Genomic DNA, 21662 nt, shown 5'->3' on the forward strand with positions numbered 1-21662 from the left:
CAGGCTCCTATTCCCAAGTGCTTTTCCCCAAGCTCTTCATAGCAATAAAGAGCAATCACTCACTATCTAATGTTTTGACTTATCTATACTAATTTTCTTCTCCAATTAGTGTATGGTCTACCATTAACTATGATTGATATACAGCTGTAGGATCATACCTTTCCAGTTTTGCTTTTTGCTATGTCATCTACTTACCACAAACTATACGTATTTGTATGTTTTTAGTTCAAAAAAATCCCAAAATACTTATAGATAAAACATACTATGACTCTCCAGTAAACAAACTCAAATCAAAGCTCCACTGTTTAATTGTTAGGCAGTAAATAATTATACCCAATAATTATGTGGAGCAGATTTTTTTTTTTTTTTACAACAGAAGACATCTCCCTAGCAAGTAAAGAACTGGATGTATGGCAAAAATAAGCAAAATTCAGGATTAAAAAATTTTGGAATATTATGTTCCCTAATGATATTCAGTAAATAACCACCGGACTTGTAGGATTTTGTTAGTTTGTTCATTTTTCCTTTTGTTTTTTGATTGACTGTCCTATTAAGAGTATTGGCAAAATTGATTACATGGAATTAAAATTCAAATCACTATATCTGGCTACCAGTTGAAAAGAAAGAATAATTTATAATTTCCCCTAGAGAATAAGGATCAGGTTCAAACGCTTAAGGACCTTTCATAGCAGGGGCATATAATTGCCTAAAATTGGGAAAATTCCAGGGCTGAGCATGTAAATGCAAGCAAAGAAGACAATTTCAAAGAAAGACATCATATCCTCAAGGCTAAGGTACTGGCATAAAACAGGAAATTCCAAATGAAATTTCTCTCTACAATTGTGGCCTATAGTGGGGTTACCCACCAACTTACTGCCCCTCCCCACAAGATGAAAAAAGTCACTGTGCATTTTTTAAGTATCTCATTTCCATATTAAAACGAAAAGTCAAAAAAAATTGATTCACACAATATTTTTAAAATAACCTTTCTTTTAGAAAATGTGTCAGGAGTTTCTACTATATTCTGTCCATCAAAGATATCATAGAATAGTGGAATCATAGAATTTCAGAACTGAAACTCTGCATATCATCTAGTGTAAGACTTTCATTTTTCAAAGGTTCAGAGAAGTTAAGTGATTTATCTATAGTAAAACAACCAGTTGGTGGACAGACCAGGAAACCACCATGCATAATTCTGTTACCGCTATTAAAATAAGATACTGAGTCCCACAGGGCACATTCATGATACTTATTATACAGGAATCATACTCTGACCACTAAATATTTGCATTCTAGATGTCTGCTAATTCAGAAGTCTAATAGTTTTCACTTAAAAAAAACTAAAACGTTGCTCTGGAAACTGCTATCTACAGAAAAATGGGTGTTGAAGTTATTATATACTACAAACTACATTTTACAAACCACATTATAATAGTTTAATGTATAGTAATCAAATGTCATCACATATAATTAAAGATAAATTCAACGTGTAAAAACAGAAGATTAAAGCACTTTTAATATTGCAGGGCCATCATTTTCAATGGCCTGTTCCTTGATCATGCCTTTAATTCACACAATTTAGTGAATCACAGTGCCTCTTCCTGCTGCAGTAGAAATAAGCCCCAAAGAACTCTATTTTTTAAAAATCAGCAAGCATATAAAATATTCTCAAGCCATGTCTGTGAAAAAATTAGTACATCACCAGTTTCCTATTAAACCTTGTCTTGGAAAAAAGTAGACAAGATGTTTTACATTCTCTAAATCAGATTCTGACTTAAGCATATATTTTTGAGTTACATAAAGAGTTCTTGGCTGCATACTTGGGCAAAAAAAGTAGATAATCTGAATTACCTAGTATTTCCTGTTTGTTGTTGAGTTTTTATTGTTTGTTTGCTTTGTTTTGTTTGTAATACCTACCATAGCAATGAAATACTAGCTACTACCTGACGAATTCAATGAGAAAGAGCCAAAGATAGTATCACTCAGCATTATACAAAAAAACTCCCACTTCAGTTATTTCATTCCTCTAAACTTTGGCTGAACCACACTGGCTGTTATTTCACTAAGGAAGAGATTGCCAAGCTATCCACAGGCACATATACACAGACAAAACCACAATATGGAGAATGTCAGCCGTTACTCTTAAGAATCTCTTCACTAAAGTATGTGCTGAGTAATGAGGAGTTATTCAGTAAGTTCAGATAAATGTAGAGTTAATATAGGTCTTCAGAGATAAATAACCAACTGAGATTAATAATTACCCCAGATAATAGTTAGGAAAGTTATGAAAAAAAACAATGTTCTAAGAGTTTTTGAAAGCCTTCTGATTTAATATTCTAAATAAGTTCAATTTTACTGTGGACCTTTACAAATAAGTGATAAGCCATAGAAATCAGAGCCTCTAAAAGATGCTGAAAGATGACTTCAAATGGAAAACTTCTTACTTGTACTTGCCAGTAAGATTTTGGAGGAGTCACTTTCTTATAAGTATGCTTATGTAATAATAAAAGGATAATAAGAGACCTTTTCTTGACAACCTAAGATATCTTCAATCTTGAGAAACATGTTTTTAAAAGTCAAAGAACTTTCATGCTAATTTCACTGCCCACTAAAATACCAGGTCAGATGGAAATGCTATTTTAGAACTCTGTATTTGGAAAAGAGGTCAAACATTATTGCAAAGGATTTCCTCAGATGAATGATGAAAAGAATTCACGTGTTAATTAGTACAGGATTCACAGTGTTCTGTGCATGCTCCATATTACATTATGCTTCATAGTATCTAATTTCCTTAAAGACTCAATAAAACATATTGCTGCTATTGTTACCATGGCATTCTTTGACATCTTTAATTACTGAGAGTTAATTAATCTGATATTGATCATCTCTCTATGTTTTAAATCATCTCCTTAACCTATAGAATATGTAAGAACTTTTAATGAATATATTTAACTTTTATTATAGGCTAAGTTTTAATGTGCTTTAGAAGTGTGGGAAATAAAAACTAACAGGATGAATCATCTCTGTCTATAAGGAACTTACAATCTAGTTTGGAAAACAGGACTCAACATAAACACATAATGCCATAACATGTAGGAGCACACTGTGTGTGCACATAGCACACGCAGAATTAAACTACAACGAAGTTAAAAATCAAGGTACAAGGTACAGTAGAAACAGTTGTATAAACCCAAATGATGCATTATAAAAAACTAAAGGTCTATACTCTTCAAAAATGTCAGTGTCATGAAAGACAAAGAAAAGCTAACAAACCATTGTATTAAAGGAAACTAAAGAGACGTGGCAACAAAATTCCAACCCCTCAATCCTTAGATTAGAGAAAAAACTTCTATAAAGGTCATATTTGGACAATAGGCAAATTTGAATATGGACTATATATTAAATTATATTGAATTTGATCAATAACTGTGGTTATGTAAGAAAATGTCTTTGTTATTAAGGGACACATGCTAAAGTATTTAAGGTAAATGGTCACAACCTCTGTAACTTACTAGCAAACAGTTCAGAACAAAAGTATAGTACAATGTATATATATGTGTGTGTATTTAAAAGACAAAGAGGAAATAAGGCAAAATGTTAACAGTATAAAAACTATGTGAACTGGGAGCTGATCATACTATGCTTAAAATTTTTCTGTATGCTTAAAATTGTTTCAAAATAATTTTTTAACTCAATGAACATTGAAGCTAAAAAATACATTAGAATTAATCTAACCTAATCCAAGAACTAACTTTACAAATGACCAAAAAACCCTGACGATTAGAGATACAGGATTAGTAGCATAAATCAGTGGTCTCCTAACTTTCTGGTGTATATCCCATTATTAAAACATTTTGGGCATGCACTCCCTCAACATATGTATTTAAATTATTTTATACCTTCTATTTGGGTGCCAATTTATCATGTGCATTACAAAACACACATACAAAATAAAATTTATATAGAATGAGATAAAAATATTCACACAGCTCTCATTTTTCTTCCTGCACCACACCACATCCTGAGCATCTTTCCCACTGCCCTTCCTTGGTGATCACCGGCATTGACAACTCAGCACAAAAGGAGGCATTTATAATGTGTATGAATAGAATGCCAGGAAAGGCTTAATGTTGATGTGACTTATGTGGTACCTGAAGCACTGTAGGGCTTAGAAGGGTACACAGAGAGATAGTAAAGGCAGAGCCCAGACTGAACAAAGATTGACAACAGGGAAAGTAATAGAAAAATCATAGAAACTGGCAATTCACACTGAAGAGCAGTGACACAAGGGGTTAAAAAATAGCTCAGTGAGGAATTTTGAAAGGTCTTGAATATTAAATCCAAGGAGGAATGACTTGGACCATAGGGAATGAAGGACCTTTGAAGGGTTAGGAGGGTTGGGACAAGAAGATATCTTATTTACAATAATCAACATATGGCAGTATTTTGCAGAATTAATTCACAAAGATAAATAAATTATTATTAAATTACTCATCAGGGATTGCCAAACTTCTAAGAACCAAACTAAATATTTTTTTAATTACTTTTTTATTTTGATTTATTTTTGAGACAATGTCTTTGCTCTCTTGCCTGGGCTAAAGTGCAGTGGTGTCATGATAGTTCATTGTGACTTCAAACTGCTGGGCTCAAGCAATCCTCCTGTCTCAGCCTCCCAAGTAGCTGGGACTACAGGTGCACATCACCACACCCCCAAACTAAATCTTTAATAAAAACCTAGCTCTAATTTTTTTTACTTGCCTAAATTATATAACTATAGACCTAGATTGTTTTTCACTGACCAATGTAGTTTTCCCTCAAGAGATATGCCTAACAATTTTCAACACAGTCTTGTTTGTCATTGTTATTTCAACCTAAATTGCCAGTGGGTCACAACTTTCCCCCTAAATACAAAAAGCAACAACAACAAAAATCAAATGACTAGTCTGGTGTCCTTATTACTATAATTGAAATTTAAAAAAACAAAAACAAAACTAAGGACTATTAGCTATGCAGACTCATCTTAGACAAATGATGTCAGAAATTTTAAATCAAGTTTAAGTATTTCTTTTTTTTTTTTTTTTTTTTTTTTAGAGACGGGGTCTCGCTCTTGCTCAGGCTGGTTTTGAACTCCTGACCTTGAGCAATCCGCCCGCCTCGGCCTCCCAAGAGCTAGGATTACAGGCGTGAGCCACAGCGCCCGGCCAAGTTTAAGTATTTCTTAAACATCATTATATACAGAAAATAAAAAACATTCCTAGTATCTGCTACTCCCTAAACTTGGTGATATTTTGCAGTGAGAATATGCTAACAAATTTGTATACTTTTTGTACATTGTTACATGTTAATACAGAGCTATCCAAGTGGTGTCACTGTTCTTCAGCATAAATGCATTATTTGCTTTTATCCAGACTGATATTGACATAAGGAGGCCTACATACCATTCTTTTTTGCTCTTTTTTTTCTCTTTCTTTTCCTTTTTATATAAAGTGATCAATGAAGTCTGAGTTTACTTCCATAATGGATAAATAAAGCACAATATAGGACATACACGGAAAATCCTAACATTCTACTTGGCTCAGACTGTTATTTTAACCACTATACTGCTTGGTTCTGAGTCCTCATCTGTGATAAAACCCAAGAATTTCCTTCACCAAATTATTTTATAAATTAGCTACTTAACCAATACAGTAGTAACAGTATTACATGGTTTCTACAAATCAACTCCCTGGTTAGTAATAATTTTGTTTAAGAGAACATACTGAGAAGAAGCAAAATATTAGACTTTATCAAGAAAGTGAAAGAAGGAAAATATTGATATTTAGATAAAGATTGAGATGGTCTACCATAGTTTTTTTAAAAAAATTATCACTGTAGCTGGTACAGATTCTCTACATAGAATGAAAGAATAAAGTGTTGGATGGCCAGGGTATAATAATTTCATAATTACGAAATGGTCTTCTCCTTTGATAACATTCTAGCAACTCTATAAAACCAAAGATAGAGCCTCTTCAATCATGTATATGTTAATTGTTATATTTATGTTTATAAATATATAAACTATATGTTTTTAATATGTTAATGTATACATTAAATAATGTTTTTGCTGGTGAACTGTATGCTTAACACCTTTTTTAGTATTTTTTCTTTTTAAATTGAGGTATAATTTTATTGAACTATAATAGACTACATATATTTAAAGTGTACAACGTGATAAGCTTTGAATTATGTATATACCTGTAAAACTATCATCACAATCAAGATAGTGAAACATCCTTAACCCCCAAAAGTTTCTTTGCATCTCTTTGCATGTAATCCTTTCTTCTTCCTCTGCTCCCTAGCCCTAGGCAAGCACTGATCTGCTATCAGGACAGAATTATTTTTCATTTTCTAGAATATTATATAAGTGAAGTCATACAATATGTACTCTTTTTTTGACTGGCTTCTTTCACTCACCATAATTATTTTGAGAACCATCCATGTTGTTACATGTACCAATAAGTAATTCCTTTGTATTGCTGAAAAGTATTCCAATATATAGATATACTATAGTTTACCTATTCACTTGTCAATGGACATGTGGGTGACTTCCAGTTTTTGGCTATTAAAAATAAGGCTACTATTGATCTTGAACTTCAGATGTCAAAAAAAAAAAAAGAAGAAAAAGTTATAATAATTAAAAAATATTTTAAAAAAGAAAATAAAAATAGGCTACTATGACATTCATGTCTAAGTCTTTACATGGACATTTGCTTTCAATTCTCTTGGGAAAAAGCTAAGTGGCTGGATCACATGGCAGGTATATGTTTAACATTTTAAAAAACTGCCAAACTGTTTTTCAAAATGGTTGTACCATTTTTCATTCCATACATTTTACATTCTGAACAGCATGGTATAAGATATTTATATATTCACCAACACTGTACAGTGAGTCTTAATTTTTTTTTCTTTTTCTTTTTGGTTGACATGTAATAACTGTGCATTTTTATGGGATACGGAGTGTTATTTGGTATAGTATTTCACTGCAGTTTTAATCTACATTTCTCTAATAATTAATGATACTGAGCTTCTTTTCACGTTTATTTGTTATTCATATATCTTATCTGGTGATATGTCTTGCTTTTTTGGTTGGATTGTCTATTTTCTTATTGAGTTTTGAGAGTTATTTATATATTCTGGGTATAAGTCCTTTATCATATATATGTTTTGCAAATATTATTTCCCAGTCTGTGGCTTGTTTTTTCATTCTCTTTTAAAGAACAGAAATTTTAAATTTTGATGATATTTAATTTGCCAATTTGTTCCTACATGGATTGTGCTTTTGAAGGCATCTATATGAAACATTTGCCTATCTCAAGGTAACAATAATTTTCTATGTATTCTTTAAGAACTTTTATAGTTTTAGGTTTTACATTTTAGTCTGTGATCCATTTTGAGTTAGATTTTTTATATGGTATGTGATATGAATCATTTTCTTTGCATGGATATACAATTGTCTTAGTACCATCTGTTTAAAAGACAGGACTTTCCCCAGTGAATTGTCTTTATGCCTTTATATCTATCAAAACTCAGTTGCCCAGCTGGGCACAGTGGCTCAGGCCTATAATCCTAGCACTCTGGGAGGCCAAGGCGGGAGGATCGCTCAAGGTCAGGAGTTTGAAACCAGCCTGAACAAGAGTGAGACCCTGTCTCTACTAAAAATAGAAAGAAATTAATTGGACAACTAAAAATATATAGAAAAAATTAGCCGGGCATGGTGGTGCATGCCTGTAGTCCCAGCTACTTGGGAGGCTGAGACAGAAGGATTGCTTGAGCCCAGGAGTTTGAGGTTGCTGTGAGCTAGGCTGACACCACAGCACTCTAGCCCGGGTGAGTGAGACACTGTCTCAAAAAAAAAAAAAAAAAAAAAACTTCAGCTGCTCATGTGTGTAAATATATCTGTGTCTGGATTCTCCATCCTGTTCCATTGATCTATTTCTCTATCTTTATGCCAATATCCTGCCTTAATTGCTCTAGTTTTATAAATCTTAAAATCAAGTAGTATCAGTCCTCTAACTTTATCTTCTTTACTAAAGTTTTTCTTTACAATATTTTTTTGGCCTAAGATGCTACAGTGATAGAAATGAAATAAAGAAATTGTTATTTATAACTACATGAACCCCAGACCTATTTCTCTATTTGAAAGATAAAACCATTCATTCTAAAAGCTAAGCAATAAGTTTTTAAAGAAGACTAAGTAGAGACTTCAGTAGGATTTATTTTATAGTCTCTACTATGTATATTCAGCATTGTACTGGTACCATCACTCAGCTCTTCTGTTTGATAATTTATGTGATTTAAACAAACAGTCACCATATTAAACTTGACAACATATAGTAACACATTATATATTTAACATCTTATGTGCTCAAAAGTATACTAGACTACAGTCAAAAGAAATAGAAGATAGTGTTTTTATCACCCTGATATCCAGTGTTCTTTCTTGGGAAGAAAAGAACAGACATACGAGAATAAAAATATATATATATTTCAATAAATCAACCTAAAAATAATAGAATAGGAGCTTAATTCAAAAGTACTGTGGAAAAATAGGGCCAGATAGGATTATCACAAAGACTCCTTTAAAGGAAATTACAAATCAGGTTTTGAGAGAAATATTAGTGAGATTAAGGTAAATGAGATCAGTTGATAGAAAAAGGCATAATGTTATTTAAGCAAGATTATCCTAGTAGCACCAGGTAGCACAGAGTTAAAAGAAAGAATGACTAATGTAGGGAAATCAGGGAGGAAATTATTGCTATAACCTAGGCATGAGATGTTGGGGGCCCAGACCAGAGTAATGGCTATTAAAATGTCTTGAGATACACAAAAAAATCTGAAAGCAAAAGTATTTATTTACTTAAAATGTCCAAATCGGTTAGAAATGAGTTTAATGCTATATTTTAACTGTGTTTAAAATATTTTTAAACCATATACAAATCACAATTGCATTTTTAAAAATTTACTTTTGTGGTGCAAAAACAACTCTCCACACACATCTTGAACAGTAATGAGGCCTCATGGTTGCAGAGTTGTTTACAATGAACTCTGAGGGGCTTTCATTGCCAAATCTGCCCACATTGTAGTTTCATGTTTATAAGACAGCTAGCCAGTAAAATATGCTTTTTCCTTCATCTTTTTCAGTAAAACGAATAGACTAGTTTTCAGCATATGGAAGCATTTTCACATTGCAAGTTTTGGTGGCAGTTTGGGGGAGGGAACAATTTGCAAATGCTATCAAATGAAATGTGCACTTTCAAATGAAGCTGATTAGACAAAGTTTCATGTGGCAAAAGTTGTATTCAGTAAGTTTTCTTTTTTTCAAGAAGGAAATGTTTAAATTTGTGTAAGATGCAGCAGAATGATCAAGATGGTGACTGAGTAAAAACTATGAGATTTGGTTTTAAGGACATCATTGGAGATTTTCAGAAAAGCAATTTTATTTGAATGTTGAGGGCTAAAATTTGAATAAATTTGTTTAATTCTTATTTTAAACTCCTTTTAGAAATATTAAAATGATGCAATGGGAACAAGGCAGAATAGGGCAGCAGTTAGACAAGGCAGTAGAGTCCTTTGAGGGCTACACTCAGACCTGTTTCTGACACCTTCTCATGTCTGCCTCTGCACCTCCCTCACTCTTTCTCTCCTCTCACTTCTTTACCTCTTTTACCTTTAATCATACAAGGGGGCTGTCCACTGGGAAGGGAAGTGGGCTATGTGTGGAAAGTGTGGGATGAGTAAAGAAGAAAACTAAAAGATGTAACAGAGCTAATATCACCACATTGGCTTTATGAGGAAGAAATACAGAGGTAGGAGGTATTAATTGATATGATCTAGGGGCACTAACCAGGTAAATTCACAACTGATATGCTTTATCTTCTCAAACAAATGTATCCGCAAGTCATTACCTATAAGAATAAAAGGTAAGAATCAGGAGCTTTAGCCTTTTCCACTTCCTTAATTTTTCTAATTCAGATACTCCAGTACTAAAGACAGGAATCTTGGCTAAAACACCTATACACACAAATAACGGGGGGAGGGGGGGAGGGAGAGGGCTTTTTTTGTAAAAACACCAGTAATTTAGCCACAAGGAAACCAAAACTGTGAAAATAATAATTGAAATCACAGACTGATATTATAAATAATTGTAAAACACAAACCAAAATAGAATTTTAGATAGCTGTAAAGAAAAGTCAAATGTTCCTCTTATACTCTAAGTATGAGCAAACATTCTACCTATGGCTGAACGAGGATAACTAGGAAAAGGAAGAGAAAGGCAGAGAAAGAGGGAGACCAAAAAAATAAGAAGATACAGGGAATATTGGTAGAAATTAATAATGCAAATAGACTATATCTTAGCAAAAAGCACAGACCTTAACTTACAGGTACTGAAAGCACTAGAGCTTTACTTCCCACTAGCTCTGAGGTCTTACTCTCCAGGGCAGGTATAAAAAACATACTAAGAATATTATGGAACACGATTAGCCTCTACACTATTTTTAGGTTGTATGTGTACTTATATTCTGACTAACATTATTACCCAACTTCAACTTTTCTTGGTGAATAATGAGAAGAAGTTGACACGAAATTTCAATTATTGCCCTTTCTTTGTGAATCAAATCCATAAAACTTTCCACACAGAGAAGATAAATGTAAATTCCTTGTTCTACTTATCTACGCCAAAGGGCTTGGCCAGACCCATAGCTCCAACAGGCTAGGTATCAGAGACATTGCATTGCTTGCTACTTAATACTTGTTCTGCTCTAGGCAACTCTGAAACTTTTGCTTTGATAGTTCAAGCCTAAAAGCCAATTCTGATAGTTGGCCAGAGGAAACTTTTTTTAAATTAATCTCTTCGTACAGCAGTGTTTCTTCAGGAAAATGATGAAATGTAGTTCCAAACTATCCTAAAGTCCCAGCTCATCCTCATGAATGTTTCTGACAGTCAAAATTCATTCTGCAGCATCACAAAAAGGATTTTTTATAGCTGAACCAAGATTTCTAAGTTTTCAATCAACCAACCAACATGTATTCAGCATACTATAATAGACACAAGAAAGGAAAGAATTTTGTTCTCAGAAAATTGGAAATCTAGTTGGAAAGAAAAATTAACCCAATTAAACTAATTAAAAACAAAGAAATGCACTGTTGGATACTGAGGGTTAGTACAACCAGAATTCAAAGATTAAAAACTAGGCCAGCAAAGTGCAAAGTGACTTTATGAAAGAGGTGGAAGGAATATAATGAGATTTGAGCAGAGAGAGAATCAGCAAGATTTAAAGACAAGAAGGGTAAGCATTACAGGTGAGGGAATTAAAGCATTAATTAAAGCAAGAAAGTAAAACTGAACATGGTATTAGGGATAGGGATGGGGTTTGATCTAAGGTATAAACAACCACTTTAAGTAAAGTTGTGTTTGTTAAAGAATATGGTTGAATAAATATGGTGAGACTGGATTAAAGAAGGCTTTGAATACCAAGGAGACCAATAAAAGCTTGGAAGATTAGGCCACTGAGAGTCACCAATGATTATAGATAAGGGAAACAACAGCACAAATTTCTTTCGAAAGCATGGTTTTAAAAACAGCATGGAGGTAAAGATCAGAACCCAGCAAAGAAGATGGCAGAGCCATTTAAGTGTGAAGTGATAAGAACCTCAACTTAAATAATAGAATCCATTTATGTAGCATTCAACAATATTTATTGAATGTCTAAATATTTATCGTCCACATGTGAATAAGACAGATATTGTTATTACTGGACCACAGAAACTATTAGATAATATCTGTTTATTGTTTTTTTTTTTGGTTTTTTTTTGAGACAGAGTCTCGCTTTGTTGCCTAGGCTAGAATGAGTGCCGTGGTGTCAGCCTAGCTCACAGCAACCTCAAACTCCTGGGCTCAAGCAATCCTTCTGCCTCAGCCTCCCAAGTGGCTGGGACTACAGGCATGCGCCATCATGCCCAGCTAATTTTTTCTATACATATTATTTGGCCAATTAATTTCTTTCTATTTATAGTAGAGACGGGGTCTCGCTCTTGCTCAGGCTGGTTTCAAACTCCTGACCTTGAGCAATCCGCCCGCCTTGGCCTCCCTGAGAGCTAGGATTACAGGCGTGAGCCACCGCGCCCGGCCACTGCTTATTGTTTTAAGCTACTAAGTTTTAGGGCAATTTGTTATAGCAATAAATAACTAGTATAGATGTGAAGCTAGCAAAGCGACAAAAAATAAGGCAGAAAAGGAACCAAAAATAAAAAGCTTCAACATATAAAACATAGGTAGATGGTGTGAGATATGAAAGAGGAATATAGAGGATGATGAAAGTTTTTTCACATGTTATTGAACTTGGTATAGTTCACAACTAATAAAAATTATATAATGTCTAAGAAAATGCTTACTATAATTGGTGATCAAATTGTTACTTTCTCCCTTATAAAGAAAATGAGTAGGGGAAAAGTGTGCACAGCTGATAGACACTACAAATTTGAACAATTTATATTCCTAAGTCTATGGGTCATCCAATAACTGATTAATAACTATGGGGCCATATGGTGCTATAAATTATTATTTACATGTTTGTCATTTCAACTACATTGTAAGTTCTTCCTAAGTAGGGACCTTTAGCTTATTCATCTTTGAAATCGCAGTACCTAGAACAATACCTAGTCCATAGCAGATACTCAGTTACTAATTGAAAATTACTGAATTTAGTATACAAGCAAAGGCTTTCTAAACATAGTCATAGATCATAGATCATTTTTGAGGTAGTAAGATTTTTCTTCCATTTCTGTCTCTGTTGGATAGTATCTCTTGATTGTAATTCCCTAAAATTTAGCATTGTCCCATTTGTCCACCTTGGAAAACTGGTCCTTCTCTCTTCTGCATTTGTATTCTGCAGATTTCACTTCAAATATTAAGATGAAAAGTATCCCTTTCTTATCCAAGTTAGTAATGCTCAGTGAATTAAACTGAATATTTTGTTCAAAAGATGAATCTCCAGAAAATAACAGAAAAATAATTAGAAGATGAGTGAAGGGTGAGTTAATATCAATTGTCAGGCACCATTCACATAAGTGATTTTGTGTCAGCTTCTTTATGATTTTCTTGGGTTTCAAGGTCTTCATTTCTGCTGCATTTCACACTCAATCCTAACTCAATTCTAACTCAAACCTTCATGTGAAGTAAAATGAACTGAATAATCCTGAATCTATATTCTTTCATGTTTTTCTTCCCAAATCCTCTCAAATTTTGGATTAGAATGTCAAAATATTTATTTGGGCATATCAAAATATAAAATTCCATATTGCCTTGCCTCCAAATTCATAATTGCCTAAATAAAGTAATTAAGAGGCTATTTTTAGAAGAAACTTAACTAAAAGCATAAAAAATAAGAAAATGAGGTGACATTATTAACATTTAAAATAAATATTAGATGATCATTTTTAAAAAGTCTATTCAAAAAACAAACCAACTAAATTTTTAATTTTTAAAATGGCCCTGATACACCAAATTAATCTATAACTTTGCCACTTAAAATATAAATAGATTACTACCAATCTTAAAGAGTTGTAATCAGGACAAATTCTTACATTGAAAATGTTTGTGGGCATTTACATAGAACAGCTGCCACCCAGGATGACTAAAATAACACAAATTAGATGTAATTGAGTTAAAGGACCACACCAGGTTTGTAATTCAATTTGTCCTATGTGGTTTGGGTTTGGGGTTTTTTTTTTCCCTCCAGCAAAACACAGTTTGAAAACTTCATCAAATGGGAAGTACAAAGGAATAGGAATATATAATGCAAATGTTTAGCATGAACAATTTACATAAAATCCACAGTAACAGTTTAGACAATATTTTAAAAAAAAGTCTGATGGCAGCAAACACTTGTTTAAGCTTCCCTTGAGGGTCCTATTCACTAAAACTTCTTTCTGCCGATTTCTCACTCTCTCACAATTTATTTTAGGTGTAATATAAGTCTTATTTTGATCTAGTTTCCTAACTTTGCACACTATTTACCTAGAAATACAGAGCAGATTCCAGGTTAGAGTCAAGTCTGCTTACAGACTTTAGTCCAAAATACTTAGGGTCATTAAGGAGAGTCAAGGGTAGAGCTAGAATTTTTACTACAGTGGACCTTTCAGCAGCCTTAGATATCATTGATTATAAACTGCTGATAGATATGGCTACTTACATTGTCATCACTGTGTTGCTAATTTTTATTTCTATAGGTCTAGCCAGTATAGACCTGACCCTAGAAGAATGTTTAGATAAGATATCCTGAAACTAACCAACCCCTATCCTTGTGGGATTTACTCATACAAGGCAATTTGATCATTGAGGGATTTTTAGGAAATGAGTTAGGATTAGAAATTTAGTGTTGCCTCTTACTTTGCCCTTTCCATTAGAAGACATAGGTTTTATGCAAAATTTGAGGTAAAAAGTTTTCCAAATGAGTATGTTGCTCAAGCAGCTCTCAATTCATGCCATAACAATAGGTCCACAGAAAACCAAAAAAATTGATGTCATTAATAGGCTTCATTTCAGAAAATCTTGTTTAACAAGATTTCTCTGATAATTATAGCTTAACCAGAACACAGCAAGAGGAATGTATATCAACTTGATAAGCAATCAGAAAATAAATTTACCCCACTTTGATATTGATTACCTATAAAGTATTTAGACTTTTGCCTATATTAAAAAGTCATTTTAGGCCGGGCGCTGTGGCTCACGCCTGTAATCCTAGCTCTTGGGAGGCCGAGGCGGGCGGATTGCTCAAGGTCAGGAGTTCGAAACCAGCCTGAGCAAGAGCGAGACCCCGTCTCTACTATAAAATAGAAAGAAATTAATTGGACAACTGATATATATATATAAAAAAAAAAAATTAGCCGGGCATGGTGGCGCATGCCTGTAGTCCCAGCTACTCGGGAGGCTGAGGCAGAAGGATCACTCGAGCCCAGGAGTTTGAGGTTGCTGTGAGCTAGGCTGACGCCACGGCACTCACTCTAGCCTGGGCAACAAAGCGAGACTCTGTCTCAAAAAAAAAAAAAAAAAAAAAAAAAAAAAAAAAAAGTCATTTTGCCCTCAGTAAATAAACATGAACAATTTTACTGAGACAAACTCTTGCCTCTACAGTTTTTCACTCTGACAGATACAGACATGAAAGGCACCTGGCCTAATAATTCTTCCTTGCTTAACACTACTGAATACACCATAAGCCTGTCCCTTGTAAAGTATAGTTTCTTCCCAGCTTTCCTAAGACTCTAAAACCACACCCAAGAAACTTAAGTTTCTTTAGGTTGTTCAGATAGTACAGCTGTCAATCATGTCAAATGCAGAATAAAAGTGATTTTTTAAAAAGTCATATCTTATTTTAACAATATTGGTATCAAGGAGACATAATTTTTCTAAATTAAGAGAGCTAGCTATTCAGTCTTCTGCCTGCTATCTGATACCACCTGAGGTATACTATAAATCTTCCTAAAAGACAAGACTGAAAAGTACTACTGGTTAATTATAGGGGTCTCATGAATAAACCAGATGCTGAGTACAAGATAGTTAAGATTAATGCCAGCTGGAACACGCATAAGGCACTCAAAAGGCCTTGGAAGCCTAATCCTTGTTTTTGTGCCAAAAAAATATATGGTACCATTCTTAAAGGTAGAAGAATGCACTATTGTGGCAATGCTATCTTCTATCTTAAATTTATTCATAGTAAAAGCCATCTCTATACTTTAAAAGGTTTGCCTCCACTGAATTAAATAAATATCAAATTATATAGCCATTATCATTTTACAGATGGAGAAATTAAGGCACAGCAGAGTGATGTGACTCATCCCAGGCCACATATTAAGATTACATTGTAGTTAGAAAACAAATATCCACTCTTTCCACCAAGGCAGGATGACCTATTCATATAACATACAACAGTTACATAGAACAAAAAATATTCAAAGGGAAGTCTAGAATACATCAAGAACTATGTATTCTTTAAAACTCAGCTCAAATCCTACCTTTTACAGTCCATTCTCTTGTTTCCATTTTCCATAGTTTCTTTTTCTGTTGTTATATTTGCATTTATTTATAATATAGATAATCCCAGGTCAGAACATTTTTTTACTTCAGCATGTTAGGGGAGTACAAATGTTTAGGTTACATATGTTGCCTTTGCCCCACCCAAGTCAGAGCTTCAAGAGTGTCCATCCCCCAGGTGGTGTGCATCGTTTTCTATAACGCTATTAAACTGTCTTTATTTCAACAGTAATTTATTTTTAAGTATAAAGCTGCAGTTCAGTTTAAGTTTGCAGATAAGGAAAGGAAAAACAAGAGAGATGCAAAGCAAGTCAATGGTATCATCTTTAATTGCTCTTCTGGGTTACTTAACTGATTTGAATTGTTAAGAGGAACAAAAAAGTAACCATATTCCAAGACCAATTCTATTAAATCTTCAGCTAGAAAGAAAATATTTCCACTAGCATAAGAAGTGCAACAAATTTAAACTGGTAACTAACCAAACACAAGTCATCTTTTTAAGTTCATGCGAAACCACTGAATAAGGAAACAGATCCTTCCTTACAATATCAGTTTAAAATGTCTTGCTTCAGCTAAGCCTGGTCTGAAATTCCAGGGTAGTTTACCTACTGAGTTATAAACATGACCATCTTATTTCAGTATAGGTTATACTTAGAATAAGTTTCATATGTGTTTATAAATACTTTGATTGTGAAATATATAGTTTAAAAATTATAATCTTCATTATTTTTCACATCATAACAGAATAATTCACAGACACTGAAAATACACAGCAAACACCACTGGACTTCAAGCAATTAAAGTGTCAGTTTTGTTCACCAGTTGTACACTAAGCTTTGAAGGAATTCTCATACCACCTAGGGTGACAGCAATTTGAAAAGAAGTATAATGAGAAAAGAATGGCTTTCTTTAAACTCTTCTCTCAACTAAATACCTCCTTTTGTCTACAATTGTTTTCCTCTAAAGAGAAAGTTTACCAGTGTTCTGCATCAACTAAAAGAACAGCAAGTATTTTTCAAGGAGGGTAAGAATCTCTTACACGTTTTTATAACAAAAAGCAACCAATCCAAGAAGGTGAGAAGTAGAATTTAGAAAGAGAATATGACAGGATAACTCTATAGAAAGTGTTAAAATTCAAGTAAAGTAGCAAATTTTACACGGTACTTTCTATTTCAAGGTCATTTAAATAACAGAACTCGTGGAGAATATTTGAACAAACATTAAAATCCAAATATACCTAAAGAAAAAAAAAACACTAAAAGGTGGGCTGTTAACTTTTATAGAAGGCAGCAAATGACAGAACATTAGAGTTGGAGAGAACTATATCCACCATGGATTGGCTCCTACAAAATTACAAACCTTTGCTTTTGTGTAAGTTTTCAGCATTGTTCTACCTAACATAGAACACTTTTTGTAGGCCTAAGAAAAATAATAAAATTTTATTATATAAAAAATAATAAAAATTTTAAGTGACTTACTCTGGGTACTTCTCTTCCTTTCAAGAACTTTCTTAAATAATACAATATCTACTCTACCACCACTATTAATTTGTACAGAATCTTTACTGAGCAGCACAAAATAACCTGCAGTGGTTATCTTTATTATTTCACAAAACATTCCTGGGTAGGTTGAGAGTCAGAAATAATCCACTACATGTAACAGCTGGGAAAATTTAAAAGCAAGGAATAGAAAAAGGAGTTGGCAAAAGCACTGACGTGGAGTTCAGAGGAGCAGAAGTAGTTACTTTTCACTAAGAGCCATAAAGCGGCTGGCTTTCTCGCCTTCTGGATGACAACAGCTCCGACTGTCAGTGCCAACCTTCCTTGAGTAAGGGGATCTACCGGACCCTTGCTAATTCAGTTTCTTTCCCATTCCGGGCCCTTCCCTATCGTCGCCCCCTTCACCTTGAATCATGTTCAAGAAATCTGATGAAAAAGAAAATGTGTCCAACTGCATCCAGTTGAAAACCTCAGTTATTAAGGGTATTAAGAACCAATTAATAGAGCAATTTCCAGGTATTGAACTATGGCTTAATCAAATCATGCCTAAGAAAGATCCTGTCAAAATAGTCCGATGCCATGAACATATAGAAATCCTTACAGTAAATGGAGAATTACTGTTTTTTAGACAAAGAGAGGGGCCTTTTTACCCAACCCTAAGGTTACTTCACAAATATCCTTTTTATCCTGCCACACCAGCAGGTTGACAAAGGAGCCATCAAATTTGTACTCAGTGGAGCAAATATCATGTGTCCAGGCTTAACTTCTCCTGGAGCTAAGCTTTACCCTGCTGCAGTAGATACTATTGTTGCTGTCATGGCAGAAGGAAAACAGCATGCTCTATGTGTTGGAGTCATGAAGATGTCTGCAGAAGATATTGAGAAAATCAACAAAGGAATTGGCATTGAAAATATCCATTATTTAAATGATGAGCTGTGGCATATGAAGACATATAAATGAGCCTCAGAAGGAATGCACTTGGGCTAAATATGGATATTGTGCTGTATCTGTGTTTGTGTCTATGTGTGACAGCATGAAGACAATGCCTCTGTGGTTATGCTGAATAAATTCTACAGATGCTAAAAAAAAAAAAAAAGAGCAAGGAATAACCTGCAATCACAAAGTAAGGCAGTGATGAGCAGGGACTAATTCCCCAATTCCTGACTCTCAACCGTTTGCTCCTGGTATGTGATGGTACCTCTTAAATCTCTGAATACTCAGAAGTATATAATAAGTACAACCATCTTACAACTACTTTCTCAGAAGCTCTCATTCACTTTGACTCAACTCTACATTTCTTAGCGTCATATAGTTAAAAAAAGAAAGAAAATGGGACTGCAAACTAGTTCAACCTCTGTGGAAAGCAATATGGAGATACCTTGAAGTGATACAAATGGATCTACCATTTGATCCAGCAATCCCATTCCTGGGCATCTACCCCAAAGAACAAAAGACACTCTATTAAAAAGACCCCTGCACTCGAATGTTTATAGCAGCACAGTTTACAATTGCAAAGAGGGAAAACAACCCAAGTGCCCATCAGTACAGGAGCGGATTAATAAAATGTGGTATATGTATACCATGGAGTACTTTTCAGCTATAAGAAACAATGGTGATATAGCACCTCTTATATTTTCCTGGATAGAGCTGGAACCCATTCTACTAAATGAAGTATCCCAAGAATGGAAAAATAAGCACCAGATATATTCTCCAGCAAACTGGTATTAACTGAGTAGCACCTAAGTGGACACATAGGTACTACAGTAATAGGGTATTGGGCAGGTGGGAGGGGGGAGAAGGGGACAGGTATATACATATATAATGAGTGTGATGCGCACCATCTGGGAGATGGACACACTTGAAGCTCTGACTGGGGGGAGGGGCAAGGGCAATATATGTAACCTTAATATTTGTACCCCCATAATATGCTAAAATAAATAAAAAAGAAAAAAAGAAAAAGAAATGCAAATACTAGTGGTATAATCTAATTAAGCCTATAGTTTAGTGGCAATAATAATACTTGACAGTTATCAAGTCCTTTCAGAGATGTGCTTTGAACATTAAATGATCATTATAAATATTCTTCAACGAAGAGTGACAAGTAGCACATGTTTTATCTATTTCAATATTAAATTATTTATATTCATAATTAAGTACAACCTAAAGGACAGAAAAATTTCTATCAGAATATATTCTCTGAAAATAAATTATTTCAATAACTTAATAGAACCCTAGAGCTGTAGTAGCTCTAAAAGATCACCTAACCCCCTCATTTTATAGATTTCAAATTTGCTTATTGAATTAATTTGGGAATTTAAGTTAAGTGCTAAACAGAAGCAACTGAGGAGGGAGGATTTAGGCATATAGAAAGGAGAAAACCAGATGTATACATACTGCAAATTCACATTTCATTTCCATCAAGAGGATATTAATGTCAGTGCTGTCCTTTGAACAGTTTTTCTAAGATAGTCTAATTTTTAAGGATAACATTTTACCCCAAGCCAACACTTGCAACCCTCTTCATAGTTAATTGGCATCAGAACCAATACTTGCTTACTAAAATTTTTTTCATTTTCTTTCTAACTGTCCATATCAGGTTACTATGAGAAAAGGAAAGGGTTAAGCTAGCTTTAAAGATGATACTATGTGTCAGAAGTTGAAAAAAATGTGATAAATCATCTGTGTGTACTAATAGGAAAAGATCTCCCAGATCTATTGAATCAAAAAAGCAAGTTTGCAGAATGAGAGACAGAGTAAGTACGATGCTGTTTCTGTGAGGAAAGCACATGCATACACACAGCAATACTATATGTCATAAGCCTATTTATCAGTCTATACATCTATCTCTAAGTCAATTATAGAAAAAGGACTGAAGGGATAGAAAATCAAACTGAACACAGTCATCATTTTCTGGTGTTGTTGGATCAGGGATGATCCAACAACACCAGATCAGGGATCAACACCAACTAGGATCAGGGATGATCATGATGAGGGCAATGTCAAAGTAGCCTTTACAGATATTCCAAATGTTTTGAAAATAATACATTAATATTACTTATAAATAAAAACTAACTTTTAAAAAGAAGCAGAGTAGATGCAAAGGACAAAAGTTGAGCAGGAATATGCCAAGGTTAGGGAGAAGCATGACTAGGTACAAGCATGAGAAAGGCCTCTGCTTCCTCATTAACTCAAGAAAGAGAGCTGCTATTTTCCTTCATTCAGCCTACTCTTTATTTTTTTATTTTTTTTTCTACATATATATTAGTTGGCCAATTAATTTCTTTCTATTTATAGTAGAGACGGGGTCTCACTCTTGCTCAGGCTGGTTTCGAACTCCTGACCTTGAGCAATCCACCCACCTCGGCTTCCCAAAGTGCTAGGATTACAGGCATGAGCCACCACGCCCGGCCAGCCTACTCTTTAAACCCACCATCTCTGGCGAAGGGTAATTTTTAAAATACATCAATGTGAAGACTCTTAGTCTTGAGGGTTCCATTCTTTACTTCCTTGGAAAGTGAGATAAGGTAGGAATAATAGGTAGATGAAGGTAAAGAGTTTTCTCTTAATTCCCGAAATTAACTAGTATACCAGAAATCTACTGTGGCTATTTTCCTTTATCCCCCAGCTATAAAACTAAGAGCTAGCTCTTCGCTATCTGTATTAATAGGAAGGAGGCATTCATTCAATACTATTACAAACCAGTTTTGTCACTGCTGTGGCTCCAGTACCTTCTGGAATCAAGTCCTTCCTCCTAGTTTGCCCAAGAGGAAGTAGTCTGTAGCTACTAATCTGAACTGTGCTTTAATGTGTAGGGCAGAGGAATTTGTAGGATAGAGGAAGGGCAGAGGAATTCTTCCAATTGTCGGGAATTTACTTGGGTGGGGCAATGAGCTAACCCCAAACCTTTGCTTCTGGTCATTGCTTGCTTGCTACACCGCTGTAAGGGGAATTATGGGATGAGGTCATTGAAGCACGGGCAACTGGCCCATCAGGCAATAGAGGGCAACCAACCCACCAATTATTTCAAAAGGCAATAGTGGGCAACCAATCATTTTAAAGGTCAACGCATGATCCATGCATAGTCTGCTTGTGCG

The 21662-nt window shown here is 34.3% G+C and overlaps 1 protein-coding gene and 1 pseudogene across 5 annotated transcripts in view; one reads left to right on the forward strand and one right to left on the reverse strand.

The window, feature by feature from the left end:
• RAD51B (RAD51 paralog B) overlaps window positions 1-21662 on the reverse strand; it is a 764513-nt gene that overhangs the window by 639592 nt on the left and 103259 nt on the right. The gene's annotated exons all lie outside the window — the stretch shown is intronic.
• Window positions 17982-18622, forward strand: LOC142871456 (malignant T-cell-amplified sequence 1-like; annotated as a pseudogene).

The sequence above is a fragment of the Microcebus murinus genome, chromosome 6, assembly GCF_040939455.1.
Source record: "Microcebus murinus isolate Inina chromosome 6, M.murinus_Inina_mat1.0, whole genome shotgun sequence".
Taxonomy (NCBI): domain Eukaryota; kingdom Metazoa; phylum Chordata; class Mammalia; order Primates; family Cheirogaleidae; genus Microcebus; species Microcebus murinus.